Source organism: Eulemur rufifrons, unplaced genomic scaffold, assembly GCF_041146395.1.
Source record: "Eulemur rufifrons isolate Redbay unplaced genomic scaffold, OSU_ERuf_1 scaffold_541, whole genome shotgun sequence".
Classification (NCBI taxonomy): Eukaryota; Metazoa; Chordata; class Mammalia; order Primates; family Lemuridae; genus Eulemur; species Eulemur rufifrons.
Genome location: NW_027183323.1, coordinates 7,501 through 21,807, shown reverse-complemented (window position 1 = coordinate 21,807; position 14,307 = coordinate 7,501). Strand labels below are relative to the sequence as shown.

Below are 14,307 nucleotides of genomic sequence, written 5' to 3'. Positions count from 1 at the left end.
GTTTTCTGTAAACGCCAAGATGGGGCAGGGGTGGGGGACACCACGCCGGGTGGGCGAGCAGATCACCCTTCCCACCACAGGAGGGAGCACACACACACACACACACCCACCCACCCACCCCAGGTCATCACTCTGTAGTTCCGCGTGAGTGAGGTGAGGCCCGGAACGGTGCTAGTAGCTTTCCAAGTGGTCAAAAAGAATGCACAATAACTGGACCGAGGCCTGTCTGGACGCTGTAAAGGCCCACTTGAAAACTTATGCTTGCTCGCTAGGTGACCGATGTCCGCTTGACCTATGTCTGTAATTGGAAATACGTACCTTGCGGAGATAAAACAAAGCAATTAACTTGTAACTAAGTGTTTAAACTTTCCAGCTGCCTGTCGTAAAATTGATTGTGCTTGCTTAACGCCTGAAAGAATGTTCCTTAATTGGAGCTATCTGTTTCTGTAAACCTGCTCGCTTAAAGACTGTAACCGAAACGAAACGGGGCCCGAGGCTGGTCCCGGACCACACAGCTGCGGAGTAGGTGGTATAGTGTTGTTTCAACCGCCGTGCCTAAAGTCACGGAGCTCTAGCTTAGGATAGTCTGAAACCTTCCTGCTTTTTTCGGCTCGGGGCCATTCTCTGTACCTGTACCCTAACAGGGCAGGGGGTGGTCGCTGGCCAGCTAATGTGGACTCATGACTTGGCTCAATTCGGTCTCTAGGTTGTCCTGTCTCGCACTCCGTACTATAACAGATGCCACACCGGTTCAACCCAGCTCTGAAGGAAAGAAATGCCGAGCGTTCCACTAGCCGGAGGAAGGCAAAACGCACCTCTGCCTTCCTCTGAGGGCACGTCTGAGTGAACGGGTCGTTCTCCCTGCCCGTCACCCCAAGCCCCTCATCCCGGACCCCACCACACCCGGCCTTGACCTCCTCGGCCCTGCCCACCAGGCCCCATCATGGCCTCTGGAGCCTGGGCTCTCTCTCTCTCCAGGCACTGGCACTGCCCCCCGCCCCCACCCCGGGACCTGAGATCCAGGGCCTCTGTCTCCCAGGCCTCCCAGCTGTCTTGACTTGCGGACTCAGTGCCTGCTCTGCCAGAGAGACCTCTTGCTGCGGGGTGGCTCTCAGTGGCTGCATCTCAGCGGTCTAACGTGTCCCCCACCATCCACGTGGCCGCCGGCGTCAGGCTTCGGTGCCGTAGTGCCACCCTGCCTCCCTTCCGGGGGAATCCCACGCTGCCTCAGGCCCATTATGACCTGGAAGAGGCTGCACCTGTGGGGTCTGCCCATTTCCACTACCCCCCCCCCACACACGTCACCCCCCGGTCCCCCCATAGGGGTTAGGAAGAAGGCAACACTTTCTGGTACAAGGGTTGAACTGAAGGGGCGAGTGAGTGGCCACCTGGCAGGGGCATCGCAACAGATGGCTGAAGAAGTCAGCCGCCGAGTGCAGAAATGTCACGGAACTTGGGGTGCCACTGCCTTGCTGAGATAGGGCCAGGGCAGGCTTTAAAAGGCTAAAATTCTGCCTGCCTTTGGTACGTTAATACAGAACCCATGGTCCTTTCTAATTTTTGATTCCCGGAGAGGCAGGAAGTATTCCAAATGGCCACGCCATGGCTTTTCTAAATTGCCCACAAGGCCTTCTCCGACCCAGCGGGTCAGGGGTTTGCTTTGGTGTTACATCGTGGTAAAAGAGACATCCCACAGCAGTGACCATGTCCATCGACTCCGTCGGCGCTCTCAGGCTCGTAGTCCCACTTTTCAGACAAGCCTGGATGGCCACTCCGTGTCACTCTTTGCCAAATGCCAGCCACTCTCCTCCCCGCCCCGCATCCCCCATTTGGCCACCACAACTCTTCATCCCCAGGCGCCCTCCGGTAAAGTGTGCTCCTGTCTGTACACCTACTCCGTTGGGGGCGGGGGGGGGGGGCCGGAAGTTGGCACAAGAGGTGGCTGGTGGCCGGAGCAGGCCCGCCACCTTGAGTGTGTGGAACAGCGCTGAGGATTTCCTAAGGGAAGAAAGAGGGTGGGGAGAGCGAGAGAGCATCTCCTCCTCGTGAACCTCACAGATGATTGAGGACAAACAGGCCTGCACGGGGAGGGGGGGGGCAGGGAGGGTGCCGAGTCTGCACCAGAGAAAATGGCTTTGTGGGGGGGTGGGAGGGGAAGAGGGCAGAAAGATTTTCTGTCTTTTTAAAACTTCCCCCAGGCTTTTGGGAACTTGCAGCCCGGCCTGCATCCCTGAGGCACGTTAACTCTTTGGTTATAACTCCAGGTGGCCCCCAGGGTGGGCGGCCCACAGAGTTCAAGGGATTTCTTCTCAGCAGAGACGGGACCTTTAGAACAGCTAACTGCAGTAATTGCCTGAAGCTGAGAACCAACCCTCCCTCCTTTAAAACCTCTGTATTTCTGCCTAGGCCTATGTTCACGAAATTTGGGGGTTTGAGACTGAGAAGCTCTACCCTATTTATTTCCTCCTTTGTCAGCAAAGTAGACTCTCTGTTTTCTTACTCCTCATACCGCTTGTCCTCGTTATTCGGCCTCGTGGACAAGCAGCTGAGCTTTCGGTCACAAGTCCACACCCCAGGGTGGAGGGGTCCAATCCACCCCTGTCCAGACCTGGGCCCTTCCTGCCTCCCTCTCGAGACGATCTGTTTGGCAGCCCAGCCGCCTTGGACTGGGCCACAAGGAGGACACAAAGTAAAGACCCAGCCCCCCCGCCCCCCCCCCCCACACACACACACGGCAGTGGCGGTGGGTGGCAGTTCTCCAAGGGTTTGGGGCTTTTCCTGAGGCAGGAGACGGAGGGGACTGATTTCTTTAGAGCTCCGTCCCCTCCCCCATGCGCTGTGCCGCCTGGAAGCGGCAGCTCGCGGGGCGGGGTCGGGGCTGAAAGCGGCTCCGCCCGAGAGAAGCCCGAGGCGGCTACGTGCAAGCGCGCATGCGCAGTCAGCTCGCGGGGCGGGGTCGCGGCTGAAAGCGGCTCCGCCCGAGAGAAGCCCGAGGCGGCTACGTGCGAGCGCGCATGCGCAGTCAGCGCAGTGAGTGGAGGAGGGGTGGAAAACGGCGGAAGGGCTCCGCCGGGGGCCCGGCCATCTGTGCGGCCGGGCTAGGGGTTTGCCTCTTGGGCCGGGAGCTCGTACCCCGCCCCCAGCCCGCAGGCAATCCCGAGGGGCAGAAGCACGACTTGCTGGGCACCTCCTCGGGCGAAGCGGTCGCGGTGGCTGGGTTACGTGGGGCCCAGACGAGTCTCTGGTTCTGGGAGCGGCACCTCCCCCACGCGCCTCTCCTCTTGGGCCTTCACCCCTCCCCCCCCCCCCCCCCCGCTCCGGCCCCAGGGGATGGGAGGAGTGGGGGGCAGGGAGACGACCTCAGGGAGGAGCCAGACCAACTGAATGAAAGCTTTTCATGAACTCGTGTGTCTTTGCCAGGGAAACACCATTTCTGGAGTCTATGAACTAAAATAAAATCTTAAGCCGCCCCCCGCCCGCCACCGCCAGCTGACCCGTCCCGTGGTTGGCCCAGGGAACCCTAGAAAAACCCTTAAACCTGAGCTGCTGCCCCGCAAGGACAGGGGAAGTCAGACACCCCTCCCTGATGGAGTCAGATTTTATAACAATGAGATACTGAATGTCCGACGGGCCTAAGGCCAGGCAAGACAAAGCTTAACGCATATCTAGCAGGCCAACCGTTTACTGAACTACAGGGCACTTGAGTTTTGGGTAAACTGTCCAGTGGCTTGTCTGTGATTAGCAGACCTCCTTACCTTAACTGAAAACATGATGCAAAGCCTTTAGGCAGAGGTTCATTTATGTCATCAATTGCAAATCAAAGAATCTTTAAACCCAGCTGTAAACCTGTAAACACCGCACCCTCCCTCCCCCGCCCCCCCCCAACTGCCAGATGTCCTGCCTTTTCAGCCCAGACCAATGTACCCCTTCCATGTTTTGATTTGTGATTTTACATGTAATTCCTGTCTCCCTAAAATGTATGAAGCCAAACTGTAACCCACCCCACCACAATGGGTCCGCTTGCTCAAGGCTTCTTGGGCGTAGCTCTCTGGGCCATGATCACGGCCGTTGGGCTCAGAATAAAACTCTTTAAATTATTTTGCAGTGATTTGGGGTTCTTTTCCATGGACGAGTCAATCGTGTTCACATTATTTTAGCCTTGGGAGCTTTTTCTTTTCTATTATGTCTGATCCTGATCGCTAGCCAGGTATTCATTCATATTTTTGGTTGGTGGTGGTGCTCAAGCTCGTCTTTGTACATCCCAGATTGGCGTAAGCCACCGTGAATATGTTTTACACCTTCCAAGAGCTAGCGCTTATTGCCGTATCATAACCAGGGCTCGCAGCAATTTTTCTTTTTTTTTTTTTAAAGCTGCTTCCACTTTCCACCTAGGTATACATACGAGTATCCCCTTTAAATGAATGCTTGCATCGAGGAACCAGGAAGTGGTTTTTGTTGTTGTTGCTGTTGTTGTTTTCCCCCAGTCATTTATCTGCTCCTCAACCCTCATTATTTATCACACACACACACACACACCCCCACCCCATCTCTGTAGAAAAGCTCACGGAGATTGTTCATCCACCGCGTGCTTTCTGTTGACAGTATCTGAGACGATAAGGAGCACCATGCATTCTGTTCTAAGAGAAAAATTGCATATATCAGTATGATTATATTTTACTTCTTGTGTGAATTTAGTGGATCTCATAAAAGCTGATCTTGATTTTCACAGCAGAGAAAAGTGGGCTTCTGTTTTGGTTTTGTTTTTGTTTTTCTGGAGGGGTGGTGTCTTCACATAAGTGATCATCTTTACAAGTATGCTATATGCGAGAAATTTCAGAAAGCTGCAAAGAGTGACTTGTTGACAATGCTTGCATTGAATGATGTATCTGAATCTGTGAATCGAAGGGGTCAGCATCTGACCAGAAAGCACTGTTAGAAGAAGAGGGGTTTCGGGTCTTTTCCTAAATTGTATCTGCCTAAGGCGGAAAATATTTCTGTTTCCCTATGACATGGTATTTTCCTCACAAGCAGTGTTAATGGCTCCATATGTCTCTAGACTGGCTGCAGAGCAGAGACTCCATGGTCTCCACTACTTGACTCTGTCTGTCCAAGAATGGCCTCCACAGCTCTCCTCTGTGAGATATCCACTCTCAGAGGTGGCACGGTATGGTGGGTAGGGGGATATGCTGGATTTTGAAAACTCAGAGTTTGAACTCCAGTGCTTTATTTCTTAGCAACATGAACTTTGTCAGATCACATCACCCTGCTGAAGCCCAGTCACCTAAAGGGTAGAAAATGCAATGGATAGATTGACGCTTCTCTTCTCTTCTCCTCTCTTCTTTCTCTCTTTCTTTCTTTCCTTGTGTCTTCCTGTCTCTGTCTCTCTCTCTCTCTCTCTCTCTCTCTCTCTTTCTTTTTGTCTTTTTCTTTTTTTTCTTTTGACGGGCCCTCACTCTGTTTCCCAGACTAAAGTGCAGTAGCATCATCATAGATCACTGCAACTTCAAACTCTTGGCCTCAAGCGATCCTTTCCCCCTAGGCTTCCCAAAGTGCTAGGATGCAGTTTTATTTTTATCTGTGACACCATGGGAGGAAATATCTTTTAGGGTCATAGGGTCAGAAATTTAGATCTCTTCTTTGAACTCATGGTAGCGGCTAACTGGGATTTTCAGTGTGTAAACGTAAGCCACTTGTAATTTCACCAGTACTCCCGTTACTTGTCATCTATTCAGGAGGTGAACTCTTCTTCCCCTACCATCTACTGTTCAAACGCGTTGGCCACAAGGATAATTTGAATATCAGATTCAGAGCACAAATAATTAAGGTCCTGTAGCGTTAATAAGTAAAAGGGGCCACACACAAACCTGTGGAAGTCTGTGTCCCTTCCAGTTTTTTTGTTTGTTTGTTTGTTTTTGGGTCCCCCCCCCCCCCCCGAGACTGAGTCTCACTCTGTTGCCCGGGCTAGAGTGAGTGCCGTGGCGTCAGCCTAGCTCACAGCAACCTCAAACTCCTGGGCTCAGTCGATCCTCCTGCCTCAGGCTCCCCAGGAGCTGGGACCACAGGCATGTGCCACCATGCCCGGCTAATTTTTTTCTATATATTTTTAGTTGTCTGGACAATTTCTTTCTATATTTTTAGTAGAGACGGGGGCGGGGGGTCTCACTCTCGCTCGGGCTGGTCTCGAACTCCTGACTTTGAGCGATCCTCCCGCCTCGGCCTCCCAGAGTGCTAAGTTTACAGGCCTGAGCCAACGCATCCGGCCTGTGTCCATTCTTTAATGTTGTGTGTTGCTCAGTTATGAAAAGGCAAGGGAACATAAAATCCGAGTTTTAGGGATGACTTATAGGCTCAGTATTCTTTTTTTTTTTTTTTTTTTTTGCCTCCTCTAAGCCTATGTGAATATCAAGGAGGGTAAAAAATTCAGTGTTCTCAGTTCAGTGCCCAACCAACCTCTGTTTCCAGAGTAAAAATTGAGCATCCTATTACACCTTTATTTCCCTTTGGTATGCTAAGGCCCAACTCGGCAGAGAGGTCACTGTTTATTCTCTTGGCTAAGATCACATGTGCCATAGTCTGTCTGCTTTGTCTCCTTTAGGGGTAATCATCCAATCTTACCCGGGCCCCTCACATCCTCGTGACAATAGGCCTCCTTGGTTTACTGAAATAGAAAAGACCGGCTCATCAGCAATGTTTGATCGGTTGCTTCAGAAACAAATGTTGTTCTGCTTTCTTTACTATGTTTTTTTTTTTTTTTTCCTTCTTTCTTCCGTCAGACCCAATCCGATATAGGTGGGAGAGAAGGTAACCGGAGCCTCTTGAAAAACCGAAGTGAACCAAAGCGAGCTCACAGATTCAGATAGAAATCAGGAGGAAGAAAAATTGAGAGATAACATGGATTTTCTGTCTAGCGGGTGTTCTCACACTTCAATTTTACCAGAAGCGTTAGGTAGGATGACGATGACGATAATTGTGACAAACACTATTCTCATTGGACAGATAAGGAGGCAGGCTCAGAGTGACGAGTAACCTGGGCCTAAATAGATCGCTAAGAAGCATCATAGTGTGTTCCTTGGTTACGCTGTTTTGTGAAGCTCAAAAAGTTTGGGGTGCGCGTGCGCGTGCGTCCATGTGCGTACGCAATCATAGGTGTTCTAGTAAAACGGATATGAGGTAGGATTTCCCATACCTTCAATGATTTCATGTCCTGCAGGAACATAATGTTCCGGGATCAGGTTTTTATTCTGCCTTCTGTGCCACATGCTCAACATGCCTGTGACTTTACAGCCGAGACTTGCTCAGGGGGAGCCCATTCTCATCTTCTGGGAGGTTCTGCTAATCTTTAAAAGACAAGGACATAGGAAGATGATCCTATAACAACGACTGTGACCACGATTAAAGGCTTACTGTTTACCACGCGTGCTTCTGTGGGCTTTGCCTGCATTTGCTTTTTCACTCTGCACAATATCCCTGTGGGGTAGGCACCATGATTTCTGCATTTGCAGATGAAGAGGCTGAGGCTCAAGAGGATGTATGACTCGCCAAGTTACCAAACACGGAGTGTCGTCCAGGTAGCCAGTCCAGGCCCCCCGGCTCTGCAGCCACTCTGCAATGCTGATTCTGAGCCTGACCGTTTCATCACTGGTGGCTCCCTGAGAACCTTGACTCGGCCCCCTTCCTCAGTTCACTTGGGAAACATATTCATGTGTGTGTATTTCTCTCCTTCCCTCTCCCACCCCCCCCCCCCGTTTTAGTTTTTATTATTTTGAAAAGTGCATAGAACGATAAAAACTTTAAAAGTAGGAAAAAGCTTACGGAACACATAAGGACACAGAGAAAGAAAATATCTGTGTACAACAGTGCAACGCATTTGTGTTTTAAGTCGTGGTGTTGCAAAAGAGTCCAAAAGTTTAAAAGAAAGAAAAACAAACAAACAAACAAAAAAAAAAAAGCCAAACCACCATGGAAAAGTTTATGAAGTGAAAACACTTACAGTAAGCTAAGGTTAATGTATTATTGAAGAAAGAAATTTCTAAAGGTAAATGTCGTGTGGCCTAAGTGTCCAGGGTTTATGAAAACCTACAGTAAGTAATGTCCTAGGCCTTCACATTCACTCACCACTCACCGCCAACTCACAGACTCACCCAGAGCAACCTCCCGCCCGCCCTGCAAGCTCCATTCACCGTAAGTGCCCTGGCCAGGTGTCCCACTGCACAGAAACCTATTAGACTGCATTTCTTCCCATTACTATCAGTAGTTGTACATTTCTTAGGACTGTAGGCCTACGATACACCTCCAGGCATAGTTAGGGGTTGGGAAGAGGAGGGAAGAGGCCATTCTTCATTTATTTTTTTTTTTTTTTTTGTTGAGACAGAGTCTCACTTTGTTGCCCAGGCTAGAGTGAGTGCCGTGGCGTAGCTCACAGCAACCTCAAACTCCTGGGCTTAAGCGATCCTACTGCCTCAGCCTCCCGAGTAGCTGGGACTACAGGCATGCGCCACTATGCCCGGCTAATTTTTCTATATAGATTTTTAGGTGTCCATATAATGTCTTTCTATTTTTAGTAGAGACGGGGTCTCGCTCAGGCTGGTCTCGAACTCCTGACCTTGAGCAATCCACCCGCCTCGGCCTCCCAGAGTGCTAGGATTACAGGCGTGAGCCACCGCGCCCGGCCCATTCTTCATTTATTAATTGGGTAGCATGGGGGCAGGGGAGGCAGTTTCCTCCTTCTCCCCCTCTTGTTTTTCTTTATTCCTCTCCCAGTTCCCCCTTCCATCGTCTCGATGGATTTGGATGAGACGTAGACATTTTCTACGTCAGGCCTTAATCATACCGAGGGAGCAGGAGAAAAGTAAGCCGCCTACCATGACACGATGGAATGGAAGTTTGTCAGCCATTGACTGCTGTGGCATTCCGACATTTAGTGTCTTCAGGACATTCTATATTTCTGCTATCCCACTAGAATATATCTCCTCGATCACTACTGTGTGGCCACATCCCAGCTGTTTCGTGAGCCACCCTCAATGTTCGTGACGATGTAGTGTGGGGACTCCCTCCGTCTGGTGCCTTAAACTCGCACATTTGGGGTTTTGTATCAGGATAGCAAAGCGATCACCTTTAAATAACCTGGCTGGCCATGGTGGCTCATGCCCGTGATCCCCGCAACTTGGGAGGCAGAGACGGGAGCGTGACTTGAGCCCAGCAGCTGGAGACCAGCCTGGGTAACACGATGAGACCTCATCTCTACCAACAAAAAAAAAAAAAAGAAAAATTATGGCGGGTGTGGCAGCATTTGCCTATAGTCCCAGCTACTCAGAAGGCTGAGGCAGAGAGGATCACTTAAGCCCTGGATTTGGAGCTTGCTGTGAGCTACAATCAGGCCAAGGCGGCCTGGGAGAGGACAGAGTGAAAGAAATCCTGTCTCAAAAAAAAAAAAAAGAAAAGAAAAGAAAAGAAAAGAAAGAAAACAAGACCGATAACACAACACAACTTAGAAGACTTGGTGTTACCGAAAGCTCGGCCACTTGCCCACGAGGCCGAATAACGAGGACAAGCTGTTTGAGGAGGAAGGAAAGAGAGAGTCTATTTTGCCGGTAAAGGAGAAAATAGGGTAGACCTTCCCATCTCAAGCCTCCGAATTTCCCCGAACATAGGGCTAGGCAGAAATACAGAGCTTTTAATGAGGGGGGGAGGGGTTCTCAGCTTTAGCGTTGATTGTGGTTAATTATTTCAATCGTCCAGGCTCTGCCAAAAACAAAGCCTGTGAACTCTGCCGGCCGCCCACCTGGGGGGGGGGGGGCGGGGCAGGGGACCACTTGGGAGTTTTAAGAAAAGATTTAACCTGCCTTGGGGACATAGGCCAGACTACAAGCTCCCAAAAGTGGTGGTGGTGGTGGTGGTGGTGGTGGGGAGCGTAAAACGACAGAACGTCTTTCTGTCCTTTATTGGTTTCTCCTTTTTCCCCCCTAGGTGCCAAAAGACCTGAGACTGATGCCGAAAAGAAATAGGTACAGGCGCCCACGTGCACACACAAAGATATACGATCGAATACATCGTGTTGACAGTCGGGGAAACTGGAAGATGATGGGGAAGTATCACGAGCAACTTTGTATTTCTTCCAGGACAGGAAAATGGACACGAAGAGAAAAATTCATCGTTCTCGGCGTAGGATAAAAAGCCACATCTTGTTACTTAATATAATTCATTCTGTGATTTAAGTTTTTATACGATATGATATTCGATAAGCCTAAAACACAAGATAAAAGAGAAACAAACAAAAGGGAAAAAATAAAAATAAAAAAGACGACGGGCAGAGGCCTACGGTCCCGGGAGGAGGCAGAGAGCGGGAGGAGGGGCGCCTCCCGCAGACAACAGGGCGGGTGGGCGGAGACCCGCTAGAGGCTAGGGCTGCCCCGGGCGGGCCCAGAGCTGCGGGCCCGGGAAGAAGAGGGTGGGACCGTCCGGACCGTGCTCTCCTCCCCGCCCTCCACACCTCCCGGGAGTCAGCTCTTAAACTCCCAACGTCACCTGACTTTCCGGATCCCGAGGTCTGATCAAAGTGGCCGCTAGGTGACACCCAGCAACCGCTGCCGGTGTCATCCTGAAAAGAACGGACCCTATGACTGACGGGGGTGGGGCGCACAGTGGGTGGCCCGGCCAGCTCCCCTTCCTCCTCGGAGCGGATCGGATCATCTGGAACTTTATCCAGAGAGGAGAGAGTGCCCCTGGGTGTGTGCTAGAAGCCGGAGGGTTGGGGCAGGGACCTACCCAAGAGAGAAGTAGAGTACAGGGAGTTTCAGAGTTGACCCACTCACCATCTCGCCCTGGTCAATACAAGAGTGGCAATATCTGTCACCGTGGAATGAACACTTGGTACCGAAGACCTTTGTCTATGCTGGCCCCCGTATGCCTAGGGGGGGGCATGTGGCCAGAATCTGACATCCTAAACGTCTTCGTAGAAAGAATTTGGGGGTGGGGGTGGGGGAGAGAGACAGAAAAAGAAAAGAGAGGGGGAAAGAAATGGCTGCCACAAAACTATCAGAACAGAGAAGCGACCGATAGGGCCTATCTGGTTAAGTTCTTTCCCTACCCAGAGAACGACTTGACGTAGCTGACGTCACTGCAGTCAGGCCACGTTCCGGTGGACACAGAGAGTCAGGGATAGAATTTCACGCTCGGCACTGTCTCTCGGGACAGCGGGAAGGTGGAGGGTGGCTGAGGGTTCTATGCTCCTTTATCACACACCGTCAGGTAGGTCAGGTAAAATTGAGGACAGATTTCCAGTGTTTCGAGAAAGGAAGAGCACTCGTGCAGGCCATCTATCTGTACGTGGGAGAGTGTCCCCGAAAAGTGGCTTTCAGTGCCGGGATGTGCCTAGGCCAAGAAGGTACACGATCCTGAGTGAGAATGGTCCGTCCCATCGAGTCAGTCGGTAGGAGGCCACCGGGTCGAGACGGAACTGCCCCCCCACCCGCCCCCGCCCCCGCCCCCGCCCCCGCCCCCGCCCCCCAGAGCAGACAGACTCAGAATGGAGTCACTCGGTGCCAGTGCCCTGCCCGGGTGCCCCATCATTCAACCGAACTGGGAAACAGGTGGGCTTTCCGACCCTCGGGAGGGAGCTTCACCGGCGGGCGGACAGATCAGAAGGGGCCCGGCTCCCTTGAGCGGGCAGGCTGGGGACGGTCGGTGGGGTCTCTTGACAGGAGGCACCACGGAACCCTTGAGGCAATGTCGGGGGCACCTATGTTGCGGTCCAAAGCTAGCGTCTGAGAAGTCGTCCCGAAAGCATGATGGCGTCAACAAGTCCCCTCCGTTCAAGAAACGAGATTCATTTCTAGAGGAGGGCCACCCCCGCGGGAGGACCGTAGGCTTCCTGTGGACATTCTCTTCAAAAGGCAATTCACTCAGCGGAGTGAAAATCGGAAAAATCGCTGTCCTCTGACGCAGCTGCAGAGAAAAGATGGCACCAAAATCAATGAAACACACACACACACACAAACACACCTCCTCCCATCTGAACGAGCACTCCGGACGGTCACATAGGGAGAGCGACGGGCAGTCTTCCCCCCCCTGTGGTTTTCTACCTTTCGTTGCGGTTTTTTCCCTCAGTGGATAGAGGAGGAGACACAGGGGGCTCAGCCGGCATGCGAGTGGGTTTATCATCCTCTGTGAGTATCAACACGCGACACCACCTAAGTGAAGGAACACACCGGTGTTTCATGTGATGTGGCTCAATGCCTGGCAGATACGAGCCTTTGCAGGCCTCCTCGTGATCGACAGGACGTCGCCTTGGACACGGACACATCTTGTCCCTCCCTCCCGAGGCGATAGGCGGTTCCGTACCTCCTCGGGGCCAGGGCACAGTCTGCCTAGGCACCTACAACACGTGTGGCAACAGCCTCGATGGCTCTGCCATGAGAACGAACTCCCGTGGCACGGGGGTGGGGTGGGGGGGGGGTCGGGTGCTGAAGAATTCAGCTGAGTGAAGGAATGCCACGGGATTCAGAGTGCCATCGGTGGGCTGAGAGGCGAGCAGGGCGGGCTTTGAAAGGGTAACATTCTCCCTGCCTTCCGTCTGGCTGTGAATACAGAACGTACACGCCAGGCGGGGTGGCTCACGCCTGTAATCCTAGCACTCTGGGAGGTAGAGGCGGGTGGATCGCTCAAGGTCGGGAGTTCGAGACCAGCCTGAGCAAGAGCGAGACCCCCATCTCTACTAAAAATAGAAAGAAACTATATATCTAAAAATATATACAGAAACAGTATCTAAAAATATATACAGAAAAATATTAGCCGGGCACGGTGGCGCATGCCTGTAGTCCCAGGTACTCGGGAGGCTGGGGCAGTAGGATCGCTTGAGCCCAGGAGTTTGAGGTTGCTGTGAGCTAGGCTGACGCCACGGCACTCTAGTCTGGGCAACAGAGTGAGACTCTGTTTCAAAAAAAAAAAAAAAAAAATATATATATATATATACACACACACACACACACACACACACACACGTATATCCAATTAGCTGGGCATGCTGGCACATGCCTGTAATCCCAGCTACTCGGGAGGCTGAGGCAGTCTGATCGCTTGAGCCCAGGAGTTTGAGATTGCTGTGAGCTAGGCTGACGCCATGGCACTCTAGCCAGGGCAACAGAACGAGAGACTCTGTCAGAAAGAAAAGAAGAGCGAGAGCGAGAGAGCGAGAGAAAGAAAGAAAGGAAGGGAGAGAAAGGAAAGAGAAGGAAGGGGGGGGGAGAGAGAGAGAGAGAGAGAGAGAGAGAGAGAGAGAGAGAGAGGAGAAAACTATTAAAAAATTCGGGACCAGATCCATCGGTCGGTACTCAGAAGCGTGACGATCGGGTGTTCCCGAGCACGTGTGAGATGTGTCTTCTCCCTGACGCCGCGTTTCCTCCACACACACATCACCCATCTGCCGTGGAAAAAAAGCAACAAAAAGAGAGAAAGAGATTAAGAAGGGAAAATGGAAACAGGGCAAAAGAGGAAGAAAGAAAGAAATTTCGAAAAAAAGAGACCAAAGTCACAGCGAGAAGGAAGAATACTGAGCCCAGAGCGACACCTAGTGACCACACCGTCACAAGCACCCTAGGGCCCCAATTCGCCAGAGACATCTGGTGGACCCCAGGGCAACATGTGGTCGACCCGGGGCCATGGCGTCTGCAGCCGATTCCCAGGCGGGCACACGAGCCCGGGGAAACTCATTCTCAGCGCGGGGAGGAGGGGAGGGGAAATAATAGCAAAGTCACACCAGATCCCTTTCTAGTTCATAAACGTGTTGATTGCGTGTTCACGCGCACGTGTGAGAAGGGCCTCCTGGTGTGTCGGCACGTCACCCGCGTGACGTGAAACCATGAATCCGGGGGGGGGGGGGGAGCGGAAAGGCGGGCAGGAAAAGGCAAAGAGAGAATAGATAAAATGAAAGGACCAAAAAGAAAGTCACACAGCAGGGTAGGGGAGTGAGAGCAAGTCGAGAGACTGCAGACAGAAACTCCGAGAGGAGAGGAATGCTCCGGAGCGCCCCCTCGCCCCGCGCGAGAAGAATACCGATCGCAGGGTGATCCCTAGGGGCAGCGAGGCCAGAGAGACCAAATCCGTCCCGAAGCCTCCCTGTCAGGATGACAACCACAGACCAGACATCTGGTCAACCACCCAAGGACCAGACATCTGGTCAACCAGCGAACCCATGCGGAGGCCGCATGCAGCAGCGACATCTGCACGACCACTCAGGGTGCTCCCTGCCGGGAGGGTGTGTCTCTATGTGTGTGTGTCCGGGGGGGGGGGAGATTGCGATGAAAGTCACGC

At 52.2% G+C, this 14,307-nt stretch overlaps 1 pseudogene; it reads left to right on the top strand.

Moving 5' to 3' along the window:
- Positions 1-13,756: 13,756 nt before the first annotated feature.
- LOC138380558 (small nucleolar RNA U13) lies at positions 13,757-13,848 on the top strand (annotated as a pseudogene).
- The last annotated feature ends 459 nt before the right edge of the window (positions 13,849-14,307 follow it).